The 5,596-nt window shown below is 39.4% G+C and overlaps 1 pseudogene; it reads left to right on the top strand.

The window, feature by feature from the left end:
* Nucleotides 1–801: 801 nt before the first annotated feature.
* Nucleotides 802–2,145, top strand: LOC104875874 (annotated as a pseudogene).
* The last annotated feature ends 3,451 nt before the right edge of the window (nucleotides 2,146–5,596 follow it).

Raw genomic sequence — 5,596 nt, forward strand, 5'->3', positions numbered from 1 at the left:
TGATAAATGTAACTGTATTGTTTGCTTTAAATGTACCAATAAAATTAATGAAAAAAAATAAAGTCAATGCCAGAGATAAACTTACACCTTTTAAATTTTTACTAAAGATTAAAATACTCTTGAGTCTTATAAAACTAAGCTCTTTCAATGGCCAGAATTAGTTATAGTCAGAGAATTTTCTAACATTTTCTAATTGTCCTAATTATGAGGAACGTATGAGCAGATTTCTTTGAGTTGCCAATGATAGCCCAACCCATTAAGAGATTTTGAACTATTAAACTTGGATTGAAAAAAATCTGCTTTAGAGAATTCTGGCACCACCCACCCTGCCAGCATGCAATGCCTGGTAGGCCTAGGGAGTCAGCTGTGGCAGTGCCAATCTGGCAGCGGAGGTCTGAGGACAGGGGTCTATAGGGGTCTGAGGACAGGGGTCTATAGGGGCCCGACACCCTCAGGAGGACAAGGCCACTGAGCAGGTGTCTTCCACCGCAGACCAAGCTACACCCTGGCACTGGGGAGAAGGAGGAGCTTGTTTTCTTTGCACTGGAAGCTTTTACAAGAGTGCATACTATTCATACAATGAAAACTTTTGAGGGCTGGGGATTTAGCTCAGTGGTTCCGCTGCCTGCCTCGCAAGTACAAGGACCTGAGTTTGATCCCCAGTACCAAACAAAACAAAACAAAAAACAAACAAAAAAGAAAACTTTTGAGCCCCTACTATACATACCAGTGTGAGTTTACAAACAGAAGACCAAACCTATATCCAAAAGGAGACAATAGATTTGAAACAAATCTGTATTTATGAAGAGTGACTCCATACAAACCACAGTATGTCAAGAAAGAAAAAAAAAGATCCAACAGAAATGTTTCATTCTGGGCAGCTGGCAAAAGTCTGTGCCCCAATGGTTTGATATTCAAAGTTGGCTCTCAAAACACTAGTGAGAGGATTCTGCTATGATCTGTGTTACACACTAGTGACAGTTGCTGCTGATTTTTGTCAGATCTATAAAACTCCGAGACAGTGAATTCAGCACCAGCCAAGCTGATCGCTCATTGATTGTTCAGTTTGCTGCTAATGATGCAAGATGTTTATCTGATGCTGCTCATACAGTGTGTCCTTATGTGAATGGAATAGACATTAATTCTGGTTGCCTGCAGAAGGTTATGGAGCTTGCTTAATACATAAGCCAGAACTTGTTCAAGATATGGTGAAACATATATGAAATCAAGTGGAAAATCCCATATTTTCAGTTTCTATTAAAATAAGGATCCATTACATATTGAGGATATTCTTCTAAGTGAAATAAATAAGTCACACATGTATAAATACCGAATAATTTCTCTGATGTGAAAAACTAATGGTACAAAAGATTCTAATGGTATAATTGACAATGTGAGATAGGAAGAAAAGAGCTAAAGGTGTAGGGGAAGTGGGAAGGGTAGGGGAAAGGTAATAAGGGAAAAGAAAAAATATGAGAAAATGTAAAAATGGAAATAAAGTGTTTGTAAATGGGGAGGGGAAGAGGAGGCTAAGGGAGGGCAGGGACAAGGGGAAAAAATGAGAACCAAGACCTGTCATGTAAAGGTACAGTGTCCCAATGATGAATGTAACTGCTGTACACCTAAAGTATACCAATAAGCTCAATGAGAAAAAAATAAAAAATAAAATAAAATAAGGATCCACAATGACCTTACAAGAACTGTAGACTTTTGTTGAAAGGCTGAAGCAACGGGAATTAACTGGATTACAGTCCATGGAAGAACTGTTGAAGCAAGACATCAGTCAATCCACTACGATGCCATTAAAATAACAAGGGAAAACACGGCTATACCTGTCATTGCTAATGGGGACACCAGAAGCTCAAAAGAAGCAGAAAATATGTGGCAGATTACTGGGACAGATGCCATGACAGTGGAAAGAGGACTCTTGTCAAACACAGCCATGTTTGCTGACTACGAGGACACCAAAATGCATTTGGGACTGGGTTGACATCACTCTTGAACCTCAAACTCCTTTTATGTGTTTTCACCAACATTTAATGTACCTGATGGAAAAAATAACTTCAAGACAGGAAAAGGAATATTTACTGCTCTGTCAAGAACATCAGCAGCTTTAGATTACCCTCAGATCATTATGGCATTTGACTGGACTTTCCAAATTATTTTAATATATATTTATCTTCTACCTATAAAAAATCATATGAGGTCACATTAGTTTTTACTTTCAATCAGTGACTCTCAAATTTTAGTATAAAAATAATCCCTGGAAGCATTTTTTGAAAATAAGACCTGGACTGCATCCTCAGATTCTGATTCAGTAAATCAGGTGGACTCTAGTTTTAAGAGGAGTCCAAGAAGCTGGGGTGTAGCTCAGTGATAGAACCCTTGCCTAGCCTGCCGACATTCCTGGGTTCTATTCCCATAGCCACCAGAAAAGTAAACTTCTCTAAAAGAGCCCAAGTCGTTCAAACACCCCAGTCATCCTAGGTCCAAACATTATCAAACTCTGCTCTGGATCTTGGTATGGACTGGGGAGTGGAGGCAGTGGGTTTTTTTTTCTTTTCTAAAAGAATCGTGTTTTTAACACTTTTCTCTCTCTCTCTCTCTCTCTCTCTCTCTCTCTCTCTCTCTCTCTCTGTCTCTCTCTCTCTCTCTCTCTCTCTCGCTCTCTCTGTCTCTCTCTCTCTCTCTCTCTTTCGCTCTCTCTCTCTCTCTCTTTTTTTTTATTTTTGCTACCAGGGATTGAACTCGGGTCCTTGCTCTTGCAAGGCAGACAACCGAACCGCTGAGCTAAATCCCTGGCCCATTTAGAATATTACTCAGCCATAAAGAACGAGAAAATAGATTCATTCATAGGAAAATGGATACATATTGAGGATATACTCCTAAGTGAAATAAATAAGTCACACATGTATAAATACCGAATATTTCCCTGGTGTGAATAATCTGCAATAATACATAAGATCCTAATAAGATTACTGACATTTAGAAATGGGAAGAAAGGAGCTAAAGTTGTAGGGAAGGTGGGATGGGCAGGGGAAGGGTAAAAAGGAAAAAAAATGTGAGAGAATGAAAAGATGAAAATAAAGTGTTTGTAGATGGGGAGGGGAGGAGGGAGTGAAGGGAGGGCAGGGGTAAGGGGAAAAATGAGAACCAAGACTTGTCATGTAGAGGCACAAGATCCCAACAATGAATGTAACTATACTGTATCCCTAAAATGTACCAATAAACTCAATTAAAGCTGAAAAAAAATCCCTGGCCGATTTAACACTTTTAAAAAAGGCTTATTTTAATAGTAAGAAAAAAGAAAAATTGGCTTTAAAACTGCAAGTAAAATCAAGTTGTCCTCCGTGAAAACAGAAACTTACAAAGTCCATATTTTAAATATTTTTCTATGGATTAAAAAAACACCACTGAAGTCAGAGATTCAATCTTTCTTTGCCCTAGAAGTTGTTAATGAAGCCATGAAAGAATAGGTGACTGTTGGCATAGGTTCTTAAAAAAACCTGCGCACCTTTAATCCCAGAGCTTGGGAGGCTGAGGCAGGAGGATCTCTACAAGTTGGAAGCCAACCTGGGCTACATAGTGAGTTTAAGGACAACCCGAATGGCACAATGAGACCCTGTCTCAAAAACAAGACAACAACAACAACAAAAAAAACTAACAAGCAAACAATAAAGAAATCCTGAACTGTTATTAGCTTATCAGATCAATAAAGAAAATTTCCATACCCATTTCCATATAATTTCAAATAAATTCATATTTATTATATGTTATAAATATGTTACATTTCTCTAATACTATTGACTAAGAAACACAAAAATCTGAGTTTGTTTGAGGAGATAACTGCTACTGATTCATATACTTAATCTTAAATTTATGTGTGTGGTGCTGGGGATTGGACCTAGGACCTTGTGCGTGCAAGGCGAGTGCTCTCTCCTGCGCTGTACACCCAGTTGCCCACTTAAAGTTCTTAAGAAGTTCCTTAAGATGTTGATGAAGGTCTGCATTTCCCAGATGACTGCTGATGTTGAGCATTCGTTTCTATACCTGTTGGTCATTTGTTTGTCTTCTTTTGAGAACTATCTATATAGATCTATTGTCCATTTTTTAAAATTAGGTTATGTGGGGGAGGTGTTTTCAGTTTTTATGCATTCTGGATATAAATTCCTTGTCAGGTTATAGTCTGCAGATATTTTCTCCCACTCTGTAGGTTGTCCCTTCACTGTTATGATTATCTATTTTGCAGAAGATTTTAGTTTGATTTAATCCCCTTTGCCTATTTTTGCACTTGTTTCTTGTGCTTTGGGTATCTTGTCCCAAAAAATTTGATTACCCATTCTAATACCATGAAACATTTCTCCTATGTTTTCTTCTAGTAGTTTCATTATTTCTGGCCTTAAACTTAAGTCTTTCATCAATTTTAAGTTGATTTTGGAACTGGTGGGAGAATTCTACCTAAATTCTTCTCCATGTGGATATACAATTTTCCAAGCAATGTTTATTGAAAAGACTTTATTGAGGAGAACCACTCCTGCTCCCAACCCAGCCGCCACGGCTCAAGCACCGGGAGGTAGGCCGGGCTCCAATCCACCGCGGGAAGGAGAACCACGCCTGCTCCTGACCCAGCAGTCATCGCTCAAGCGCTGGGAAGGTAGCCGTGCGGGTGCCCCTGAAGCCCCATAAGCGCCCCCCCCCCCGCACTCTCAGATCTCCTGACTGTACAAGTCTTTGGACCCACTCTGCAAAGACAGAGGTGGCCATCAAGGGTATTTTTCTGAGTTCCCAACTTTGAACATCTTTAAAGAAAGGGTGTGGGAAACCTGTAATAGAACGTTGCAGAGTTCAACCATTCAGAAGGTTGGGGAACTCAATCTGGGCCTTGCAGCCATCAGCGTCATGGTTCAGCAATCAGCTAACTGAGATCAGGGGTCTTGCGTCCTCACTGTGTCTGAGCCATTAAATGGTAAATACACTATATTGAAAAGTTTGTTCACTGCAGACATGTTCTGGACTGCTTCTTGATTTCAATTTAATTCAAATGATTTAAGGGTGATAGACTAGTGACTACCACAGGTGGTCAGTGTCCAAGTTGTGCTTGATCTTAATGTGTTGCTGATTGTATCAGTTGGGGTAAAGCACTGCCGTTGATCTGATGAGTTGTTTTATCTGATGTTATGAAGATGAGAATGTCTGTGGGTCGTTAGAGACACAGAAGCTAGGGTGCAACTATATCAAGAAGATTTGGGTGATAATCCAGAGATTAAACCAAGGACAGTCTGACAACAAAAATTAAAATGAAAAGACTTTACTTTCTTCAATGCATGTTCTTAGCACCTTTGTCAAAATGAGTTGACTATGATGGGGTTATTTTTTTTTTATTGAGTTTATTGGTACAACCTAGGTATACAATGCAGTTACATTCATCATTGGGATTCTGTACCTTTACATGACCGGTCTTGATTCTCATTTTTCCCCCTTGTCCCTGCCCTCCCTTCACCCCCTCTTCCCCTCCCCATTTACAAACACTTTATTTCCATTTTTTCAGTTTCTCATATTTTTTTCCTCTCCCTTATTACCTTTCCCCCACCCTTCC

Source organism: Fukomys damarensis, unplaced genomic scaffold, assembly GCF_012274545.1.
Source record: "Fukomys damarensis isolate Sample0158 unplaced genomic scaffold, DMR_v1.0_HiC HiC_scaffold_39, whole genome shotgun sequence".
NCBI classification, from domain to species: Eukaryota; Metazoa; Chordata; class Mammalia; order Rodentia; family Bathyergidae; genus Fukomys; species Fukomys damarensis.